The sequence below is a fragment of the Podarcis melisellensis genome (assembly GCF_964234715.1).
Source record: "Podarcis melisellensis genome assembly, chromosome: 9".
In the NCBI taxonomy this organism is placed as follows: Eukaryota; Metazoa; Chordata; class Lepidosauria; order Squamata; family Lacertidae; genus Podarcis; species Podarcis melisellensis.
Window position 1 is genome coordinate 176,072 of NC_138541.1, and position 11,637 is coordinate 187,708.

Consider the following 11,637-nt stretch of genomic DNA (forward strand, 5'->3'; position numbering starts at 1 on the left):
GGGTGTCTCTGTCACTGCAGCTGCCCATGGGCTTTGCCTTGTAGCAGGAACCCCCCCCACCCCAATCATTCTGTTTGTATAAACTTCACACTCACACACTACATACGCCACATTTCTGTTATAAACTCATAGAAAATCAACCATACATTGGATTTGCAATGTTCCATTTTTATTTTTACTCCATATGACAAGAACTAACAAAGGGGGGTGACTTAGTCCTGGTCACCAGCCATAATCCTTTCACTGTCTCAGCACATACACAGGAGCCCTGCCCATGCCAACCCTGATGATCCCAGACAGAAGACAATCAAGATCACAAAGAACCTGCATATGGGAGTGGATTCAAACAAAGGACACTGATCAGATCTTCCCTCAGGGGGCAGGAAACTGCAAAATCCCCTTTGTCTCCTAGAAGTTCCTGGAAGGGGAGGGGGAAAGGAGGAACCAGCCAGGTGACAAGACACTCAAGTTACCACCAACTCCTCCCTCAGCACCTCCTTTCTGTAATGTATGCCTCCCTCAACCCCTCCTTTCTGGGGGTGGGCTAGACCTAGAGGAGGGGAATTTCAAAAGTTTTTATAAGACCTTGCACACTATTGTTCTGGGTCTTTCCTCTCTCCTGCACGTGAGGGGAACACCCTGTTGCAACAGTTCAATAAAGGCCAAGCCTACAGGCTGCTGTTTTGCTCCAAGTTATCCTGGTTGGTGTCTTTGTTTTGTCCAAGGGAGCCCTCGGATTTTCCTGTAACAGCCTTTACTGCTGCATAGAATCACAGAATTGCAGAGCTGGAAGGGACCCTGGAGGGCCATCAGTGTTTGCCAAACGGGGGGGGGGGCATATGGCCCCCTAGGGCCCCCAGGCTATTCCATGGGGGGCACAGGTGAAAATTGTGTAAATTGGGGGCCACAGCATGAAGGGGGGGAATAATTTGTTCAAATTAAAAAACAAACCCATTGGCTGGCTATCCGCTTGGCCAATCACAAGTGAGTAAGGGGGCAGAGGTGTCCCACCAGGGCCTAAGGCTCCTTTTTGCCACTTGTGTTTTCTTGGAGCAGCTCTGGTTTGTTTCTGGTGGGAGAGGGCAATCGCTGAGACTCCCGTTTTGACCAGTAGAGCCCACGATCCGGAACCTGCAGGTCAGGGAAGGGCAGTGGTGGGGTGGCCATGGGTGGGGCTGGGAGAGCCAGAGCTGCTTGCTGCTGCTGCCGGTGCTGGGCCTGCTGGCATCCCCAATTCTAGTCCTGAACGTTGGGAGATTTGGGACAAACAAATGGAAGAACTTCTTCACGCAGTGTGTAGCTGAACTGTGGAACTCCCTCCCACAAGAGGCGGTGACGCCCAATGACTTTAAAAGAGGATTAAGGCAAATTCATGGGGAGGGCAAGGCTGCTATCCCCAACAGCTGTGCTCTGCCTCCAGTTTCTGGGGGTCTCGGGTGGGCTCAGGTCCCCCTTGTGCACTTCCCTCTGGCCAGCCAGTGTAAGGAGGACCCAAACCCGTTGGCCTGATCCTGCTGCTGCTAGGCTCCTCCTGTGCCCTTGATTGCAACGTAAATCCCGTTTGGCTCTCTGCTTCCATTCCTGGTGCTGCAGCAAGTTCACCTGAATCGGAGTCCTGGGCCTGCCAGAACGGATGTTTCCAGCTGGCTGAGCTCGCCACATCCGTCCCCAGAAAAGACTCCTGCGCTTCTGGCTGGCTGAGCCTTGCCAGGGCCTTGTTGGCCTCATGGGTGGTCTGGTGAGGAGGTGGACCTGTGTCCTCCTGGCCTGGGGGGTTCTGCAGGCTGCTTTTGCCCTGCTGGGGGGGGCTACTCTGAAGCAGAGCCCCCTCCCTCTCCAGGAGCTGGTTGTGAGCTCAGCTCCCCTCTTGCACTTGCGCAAGTCAGTCCTGGCTGGCTGGCAGGTTGAAAGAGCGCAGCCAGGAGCAGGCAGGGACCCCACTGCCCTTATTCCCAGGGAAGGCGGCAGGTGGCCTTGACCCCAGTGCCCTCTGGCTGCATGCCAGGCCTCGGCAAGGGCTGGGCTGCTGCCTCTGCAGCCGCTCTCCTGCCAAGCTAATCGGGACTGATTTCTATTCCTTCCTTGTTCAGCAGGGTGGGGATGGGTGGCGCTGGCTGGGTCCTTGGCCCACTTTCCTCGCCCGCCGGTGTCCTTGGCTGGCATCAAGACCGGCCTCCCCTTCGCAGAGCTGCGGCTGCATGAGGTGGGGCAGCCAAGCCCCCCGCCCCAGACTCCTCCTCCCTGCGGAAGCAGAAGGTGTGGGCCTGCAAGAGGCCTGATCCTGCATCTCTGGCTCCCCTTCTCTTTCCCTTTTTCTGTGGAGGGCAGCCAGGCAGCCTCCCTTCAAGACTCTCTTGCCTGCTACCTGACCCCCTTCTCACTCCCCACAGCCCCCTCCCATTCCTCTTCTTCATTGCCTCCTGGTGGAGCCCCACATTGGGCAAAAGATTCTGCATTTCAGGGGGTTGGACTGGATGACCCTTGAGGCCCCTTCCAGCTCCATGATTCTGTGACCACCTAACACAGGGGTTAACAAGGGATGCGGGTGGGGCTGTGGGTTAAACCACAGAGCCTAGGACTTGCCGATCAGAAGGTTGGCGGTTCGAATCTCCATGACAGGGTGAGCTCCCGTTGTTCAGTCCCAGCTCCTGCCCACCTAGCAGTTTGAAAGCACGTCAAAGTGCAAGTAGATAAATAGGTACCACTCCAGTGGGAAGGTAAATGGCATCTCCGTGCGCTGCTCTGGTTCGCCAGAAGTGGCTTAGTCCTGCTGGCCACATGACCCGGAAGCTGTATGCCAGCTCCCTCGGCCAATAAAGCGAGATGAGCGCCGCAACCCCAGAGTCATCCGCAACTGGACCTAATGGTCAGGGGTCCCTTTACCCTTTTTAACACAGGGGTCAGCAAACTTTTTCAGCAGGGGGCCGGTCCACCGTCCCTCAGATCATGTGGTGGGCCAGACTATATTGGGGGTGTTGCAGGAACCCCCCCATCATTCAGTTTGTACAAACATGACACACTCACACACGACATATGCGACACTTCTGTTATAAATTCATAGAAAATCACCCGTACATCGGATCTGTACCGTTCCACTTTTATTTTACACCATGAGGGAAGGACTATCAAAGGGGGAGACTTGAAACAAGGCAGCCAACACATCCCAGCCTCACAAAGGACCCGCATATGGAAGTGGACTCAGTACAGACTGAAACAAAGGACAGTGACCAGCCCTTCCCTCTGGGGGCAGGAAACTGCAAACGCCCCTTTGTCCTCAGGAATGTAATCATGGGGAGGGGGAAAGGAGGAGCCAGAGAGGTGACAAGACCCTCAGGTTACCACCACAACTCCTCCCTGAACCCCTCCTCTTTGTGATGTGTCAATGATGTAGTCATGATGTAGTTATGATGTAATCTTAGGGGTGTAGCGGGGGGGGGGGATTAGTAGCTAATAAAAGTTGGGGTCTTCTTTTGTTCAGGGCTTCCATCTTGTTCCACCTGGTGGCAGGTGGGAGTCCTGTCGCGACAGTCTTCAATAAAGACCAAGCCTACTGGCTGCTGTTTTGCTCTGCTAGAGCCCTCAGATTTCTCTGTTAACAGTTGGGGGGGGGGCTGAGCAAATTCCTATGCCCCACAAATAACCCTGAGATGCATTTTAAACAAAAGGCACATTCTACTCATGTAAAAACACACTGATTCCCAGACTGTCCACGGGCCGCATTGAGAAGGCAATTGGGCCGCATCCAGCCCATGGGCCTTAGGTTGCCTACCCCTGACCTAACAGGAAGGCTAGTTTCCTCCAGAAGGAGGGCTGGCTGCAGGGGTTTCTGGGAAGGTCCAGCCTCTAGCTCCTGCCTTGTCCACTCACCCCCCCAAATGCCACCCCACCCTCTCTGTGCCATAGGAGATATCTCTCTCTCTCTCTCTCTCTCTCTCTCCCTCTCTCTCCCTCTCCCTCTCAGCCCAAATGGTTTGTTCAGAGCCAGAAGGGGAAGGGCTCTGAATATGGCGCTGAATATTCCCACCTCTTCCCGCTCCCTCTGGGCCTTTACTCTGCTTGCCTCACTCATCACTGACTCATCCTTGCCCTCAGGCCTGTGGGGGGGGGGAGAAAATCTCTCTGCCATGAATATCTCACTACTCCCGCACCCCCACCATGCTTTCCTCAGGGTCCAGCATCTACATGCCAGGATCTGGCTCTCACATCAGGCAGCACAAGAATTGTCCTCCTTTTCTCCATTTCCTGCTCACGTGCTGCATTTTGTTCCCCCTCACAAAGTGAGGGGCTGTTTTGATAACTCCTTAGCAGGGGCCAAGGCATGGCACTGCCAAGACAGAGACAGTGGTGAATCCTCCAGAGGGGCACCACTGAGGCTCCCAGCATGTGTGTGTGTGCGCGCAAATGTGCGTAGAGGGATGCCAAACTGGGTCCTTGACCCGGGTGAAATAAAGCCTCATTTCACCTCTGGCCACGAGGTTGACCCTCCAGCTGCATCACAGCTGCGTCAGGCCATTGTGTTGCCCAAACTGAGAGGTAGCTTTCCTGCATCTCGCTGGCGGGCTTTTCTTCTTCCTCCAGGTTCTCCCTAACAGGCCTGGGCTGGAGTGTGGAGGTTTTCTCCTGCTCCATGGGAGTGAATGGGAGCAAAGAGGGGTTCATTTGCGTGCACTGAGAGACACAGGATGGTTGTCTCTCAGAGATGCTTTGGTTGTGATCTAGTCTGTGAGCAGCTGGAAAAAGATGCTGTGATTACTAAGACCCAGTATGGGTTTCTCAAAAACAAGTCCTTCCTTCCTTCCTTCCTTCCTCTCTTTCTTTCTCCCTTCCTTTCTTGAGTTACGAGCTTGGTGGATCAAGGGAATGCTGGCAGAAGGACAACAAGGAGGGAGCCAGTCAAGCTTTTCTAGGGAGGGAGTCCCAAAGTTGTCTGGGAGCAGCCACTAAGAAGACCCTCTCCCACAACCCCCACCAAGTGGGTCTGGGAGGGGGGCAGGAGCAAGAGAAGGGCTCCCCTCAAAGATCTCCAAACGCAGGCAGTTTGGCATGAGAGAATACGGTCCTTCAGATAGTTTGGTGCTCAGCCATGTAGGGTTTTATAGGTCACAACCAGCCCTTGGAATTGTGCCTGGATACAGACCGGTAGCCAGTGGAGCTGCTGAAACAAGGGAGTCATCTTCTCCCCATAACCAGCCCTGCTCAGCACTCTGGCTGCAGCTTTTTGAGACAGTTGAAGTTTCTGAGCCCTTTTCAAAGGCAGCCCCACGTAGAGCGCATTACAGTAGTCCAGACGGGATGGAACTGAGGTGTGTGTCACTGCAGCTTCGACTCAGACATCTCAAGGAAGGGGCACAGTTGGCACACTAGCCTTCACTGTGCAAATGCGCTCCTGGCCACTGCAGAGACCTGGGCAGCCAGGTTCAGGTCTGAGTCCTGGGGCCCAGTGGCGTAGCGTGGGTTGTCAGCACCCGGGGCAAGGCAAGTAATTTGCGCCCCCTAACCTGTGGATTTGCGCCCCCTAACCCTAACCCCCAGATGTTGCGCCCGGTGCGGCCGGCCCCCCCTGCACCCCCACGCTACGCCACTGCTGGGGCCTGCCCAAAATGCAAACGTGTCCTTAAGAGGCTGCATCCCTCCGAAATAGCAGAGCCGGCTGTGCTCAGCATCACCCAAGATCCTCTCCCTGCAGTTTCATGCATATAGCATGGAAGGCAGGCTGGGTCCGCGCAGCCCTCCAGAAATGCCCTTGGGAAGAGCAGCAGCAGAGCCACACCCTGCAGCCTCTCAAGAAAGGTGCTTTGCCTGCCTTCATGTTTGCCTGCTCACCTTCCTGCTTGTGGTTTTCTGGAGTTTGTGCTTCTCCTCCTCTTCCTTATGTCAAGAAGTGCACTTTTCAGAGTCAACCTTTGGTGGCTCACTAGGCTTGCTGGCATCTCCTTGGACCTTTTGTCATCTGTCATGTACATTTCTCTGCCAGTCTATTCTTCTGGTCTTCCACAGGGGGGGTTGGCCTCTGCATCTCCCCTTCCGCTTCAGCCAACAGCCTCCCTTTGGAGAAAAGTCCCTCTTCCGAAATTCAAAGTGACAGTGGGTGGACTCCCCTCTCGCTTTCTCCTCCCACCCAGGCTGAATTGGACGGTGTCATAATCACTCCTTTGAATGGTTTGACGAAAACAAGGGACAGTAGTCAAGTAGACCCACTGGAATTAATGGGTGAAACATGGCCATGTGCATTCAATCCAAAGGATCTGCTCTGAATAATAATAATAATAATAATAATAATAATAATAATAATAATACTAATAATAACTTATTACTTATAACCCGCCCATCTGGCTGGGCCTTCCCAGCCACCCTGGGATGCTTCCAACAGGATATTAAAAACAAAATAAAACATCAAACATTGAAAACGGAGTTACTAGTCCAACCCCGCTCAGGGCCAGAATCATGGCCACAGCATCCCTGACTAACAGCTGGTTTTGGCTCACTCTTCTCTAGTCAGGCACTGGATCCCTGAAGCCATGTAGCGTAAAAGGGATCTGGCAGTTATTTGGCTTCCAGTTAAGGGAAGCTGGTGGGTTAATTTTTCACCAAGTGAGAAGGCAAATGGCTCCCGTTGCTGCCCTCTGGTGACGGTTTTCTTCCACCCACAGTTGCTCTCCTAAGCGGCTCCGAGCAGCATCTGAAGACCCCAAAGAAAGACAAGGACAGGCAGCAGAGCTCAGATACCTTCAGGGACACCCCAAATGGGTTTGGAGTGCTTTTTATTGTCTACTCACAGTAGACAGGAAGTGATGGCGCTGGCTACCTTTCAGATGCATTTTCACATTGGCTTATTTAATGGGGAAACAACTCAATTATAAGCTTTCGTGTTCAATATTGCTGAAATGCGTTTTCATGATCATAACTGTGCCCTTGTATTAAAATAGCAGGAAATCTGACAACTACCCATTGACCAGAATAAAAAATTACAGAACATTAATCAGCCTTTGATAGCATCATCAGTCTTTTCTGCCCAATCCACCGCTGGCTCAATTAGTTGGGCAGCTTTCTCAAATTGCCCCCACTTCCGTGGGTTCCTTCCCTGATTTTGATCCTTTGCTTTTTGATCTGTGATAATGAAGTAACAAGTGATGGGGAACAGGGCAGCCCAAGGGGACCCCCCTCTCTTTTCCCTCATGCCCCCACCCTGACAAGACCAGAGGAGCTGGAAAAATCCAATCTAAATGGCAGAGTGCCCTATTTTAAATGCCACCCCAGAGGCAAAGCCTGGTCCCAAATGGAGGGGGCAATTGCTTGGTTGGAAAGGGGGGGTGCTCTTGTTGCTCCTTGAGAAAATCCAACTTCACTGATCAAAACCTGGGAGGGAGGGGCGGGCAAGTGAAGATGCCTCCAGCCCATCCCAGACTCTCTTTCTTGGGGCTCTCAGAATCAATGAAGCATTCATGTGCTGAACATCAAGGACCTGCAGGAAGCCACACAGCCAGGTAAGGTGGCAGGATCTCACAAAGGGACCATTGGCAGCCGGCTGCCCTCCTTCCCCCTTGCAAAGGCCATTCAGCATCAGAGGGCGGCTCTGAATCTGAGCCCAGGAGGGAGGCTGCCCTTGGCCAAGGTGAAATCAAAGGCCCCCTCCAGAAAGGAGAATCATTGCTCCCCATGGGGGGGGGGAATTAATTGGATCCTTCCAGAGCAGGCCACCATCCCAAACCCCTGTGCAAACTTTCACTGTTAGCTGCACTGGGTGGATCAGAAGAGAATATTCCAGCAAAATGAAAGTCAGATTTCTGTGCTCTGACTGTGCAAATGCACACAGCTCAGATTCCTTCAAAGACGGGGGAGGGGGGACCTTCATTCATTCTAAGCTAATATAGGAAGACTTTGGAGGCAGGGCAGAGCCATCCTGGCTAGAAGCCATCAATAGCCCTCTGTGAATTTGTCCAATTCTCTTTTAAGCCATCCAAGTTGGGAGCCATAACTGCCTCCCACAGGCATGAGTTCCATAGTTTAACTCTGCCTTTGTTCCTTTAAAATGTTTATATTATCAATCACTTCAAGTCAGCTTTAGATACAGATAGGGAGCCGTGTTTCGTGGAAGCGAAAGGAAAGTCCAATGCTGTAAAGAAAAATATTGCATAGGAACCTGGAATGTAAGAACCATGAACCTGGGTAAGTTGGAGGTGGTCAAAAATGAGATGGCAAGAATAAATATTGACATCCTGGGCATCAGTGAACTAAAATGGACGGGAATGGGTGAATTCAGTTCGGATGACCATCATATCTACTACTGTGGGCAAGAAACCCGTAAAAGAAATGGAGTGGCCCTCATAGTCAACAAAAGAGTGGCGAAAGCTGTACTGGGATGCAATCTCAAAAATGATAGAATGATCTCGATACGAATCCAAGGCAGACCTTTTAACATCACAGTAATCCAAGTTTATGCACCAACTACTTGTGCTGAAGAAACTGAAATTGACCAATTCTATGAAGACTTACAAGACCATATAGAAGTGACACCAAAGAAGGATGTTCTTCTCATTATAGGGGATTGGAATGCTAAAGTAGGGAGTCAAGAGATAAAAGGAACAACTGGCAAGTTTGGCCTTGGAGATCAAAACGAAGCAGGGCAAAGGCTAATAGAGTTCTGTCAAGAGAACAAGCTGGTCATCACAAACACGCTTTTCCAACAACACAAGAGACGACTCTACACATGGACATCACCAGATGGGCAGCATCGAAATCAGATTGATTATATTCTCTGCAGCCAAAGATGGAGAAGCTCTATACAGTCGGCAAAAACAAGACCTGGAGCTGACTGTGGCTCAGATCATCAGCTTCTTATAGCAAAATTCAAGCTTAAACTGAAGAAAGTAGGAAAAACCACTGGGCCGGTAAGATACAATCTAAGTCAAATCCCTTATGAATACACAGTGGAAGTGAGGAACAGGTTTAAGGATTTAGATTTAGTGGACAGAATGCCTGAAGAACTATGGATGGAGGCTCGTAACATTATACAGGAGGCAGCAACGAAAACCATCCCAATGAAAAGGAAATGCAAGAAAGCAAAGTGGCTGTCCAATGAGGCCTTACAAATAGCGGGGGAGAGAAGGCAAGCAAAATGCGAGGGAGATGGTGAAAGATACAGAAAATTGAATGCAGATTTCCAAAGAATAGCAAGGAGAGACAAGAAGACCTTCTTAAACGAGCAATGCAAAGAAATAGAGGAAAGCAATAGAATGGGAAGAACCAGAGATCTGTTCAAGAAAATTGGAGATATGAAAGGAACATTTCGTACAAAGATTTCCATAATAAAGGACAAAAGTGGAAAGGACCTAACAGAAGCAGAAGACATCAAGAAGAGGTGGCAAGAATACACAGAGGAATTATACCAGAAAGAAATGGATGTCTCGTATACCCCAGGTAGTGGGGTTGCTGACCTTGAGCCAGACATCCTGGAAAGTGAAGTCAAATGGGCCTTAGAAAGCACTGCAAATAACAAGGCCAGTGGAAGTGATGGTATTCCAGCTGAACTATTTAAAATTTTAAAAGATGATGCTGTTAAGGTGCTACACTCAATATGCCAGCAAGTTTGGAAAACTCAGCAGTGGCCAGAAGATTGGAGAAGATCAGTCTACATCCCAATCCCAAAGAAGGGCAGTGCCAAAGAATGCTCCAACTACCGCACAATTGCACTCATTTCACACGCTAGCAAGGTTATGCTTAAAATTCTACAAGGAAGGCTCAAGCAGTATGTGGACCGAGAACTCCCAGAAGTGCAAGCTGGATTTAGAAGAGGCAGAGGAACCAGAGACCAAATTGCAAACATGCGCTGGATTATGGAGAAAGCTAGAGAGTTCCAGAAAGACATCTACTTCTGCTTCATTGACTATGCAAAAGCCTTTGACTGTGTCGACCACGGCAAACTATGGCAAGTTCTTAAAGAAATGGGAGTGCCAGATCACCTCATCTGTCTCCTGAGAAATCTCTATGTGGGACAAGAAGCTACAGTTAGAACTGGATATGGAACAACTGATTGGTTCAAAATTGGGAAAGGAGTACGACAAGGCTGTATTTTGTCTCCCTGCTTATTTAACTTATATGCAGAATTCATCATGCGAAAGGCTGGGCTGGATGAATCCCTAGCTGGAATTAAGATTGCTGGAAGAAATATCAACAACCTCAGATATGCAGATGACACAACCTTGATGGCAGAAAGTGAGGAGGAATTAAAGAACCTTTTAATGAGGGTGAAAGAGGAGAGCGCAAAATATGGTCTGAAGCTCAACATCAAAAAAACGAAGATCATGGCCACTGGTCCCATCACCTCCTGGCAAATAGAAGGGGAAGAAATGGAGGTAGTGAGAGATTTTACTTTCTTGGGCTCAATGATCACTGCAGATGGTGACAGCAGCCACGAAATTAAAAGACGCCTGCTTCTTGGGAGAAGGGCAATGACAGGCCTAGACAGCATCTTGAGAAGTAGAGACATCACCTTGCCAACAAAGGTCCGTATAGTCAAAGCTATGGTTTTCCCAGTAGTGATGTATGGAAGTGAGAGCTGGACCATAAAGAAGGCTGATCGCCGAAGAATTGATGCTTTTGAATTATGGTGCTGGAGGAGACTCTTGAGAGTCCCATGGACTGCAAGAAGATCAAACCTCTCCATACTGAAGGAAATCAACCCTGAGTGCTCACTGGAAGGACAGATTGTGAAGCTGAGGCTCCAGTACTTTGGCCACCTCATGAGAAGAGAAGACTCCCTGGAGAAGACCCTGATGTTGGGAAAGATGGAGGGCACAAGGAGAAGGGGACGGCAGAGGACGAGATGGTTGGATAGTGTTTTCGAGGTTACCAGCATGAGTTTGACCAAACTGCGGGAGGCAGTGGAGGACAGAGGTGCCTGGCGTTCTCTGGTCCATGGGGTCACGAAGAGTCGGACACGACTAAACGACTAAACAACAACAACAACAACAAGGGAGCCGTGTTGGTTTGCCGTAGTCGAAACAAAATAAAAAAATCATTCCAGTAGCACCTTAGAGACCAACTAAGTTTGTCATTGGTATGAGCTTTCGTGTGCATGCACACTTCTTCAGATATTTCATGCACATGAAACCTCATACCAATGACAAACTTAGTTGGTCTCTAAGGTGCTGTTGTTGTTTAGTCGTTTAGTCGTGTCCGCCTCTTTGTGCCCCCCTGGACCAGAGCACGCCAGGCCCTCCTGTCTTCCGCTGCCTCCCAGTTTGGTCAAACTCATGCTGGTCGCTTTGAGAACACTGTCCCACCATCTCGTCCTCTGTCGTCCCCTTCTCCTTGCGCCCTCCATCTTTCCCAACATCATGGTCTTTTCCAGGGAGTCCTCTATTCTCATGAGGTGGCCAAAGTCTTGGAGCCTCAGCTTCAGGATCTGTCCTTCCAGTGAGCACTCAGGGCTGATTTCCTTCAGAATGGAGAGGTTGGATCTTCTTGCACTCCATGGGACTCTCAAGAGTCTCCTCCAGCACCAGAATTCAAAAGCATCAATTCTTTGGCGATCGGCCTTCTTTATGGTCCAGCTCCAGGGAGATAAGGTGCTACAGGAAGGATTTTTTTTTATTTTGTTTCAAGTTTATTACCCATCTGCTGCTGTACAAGGTTAAA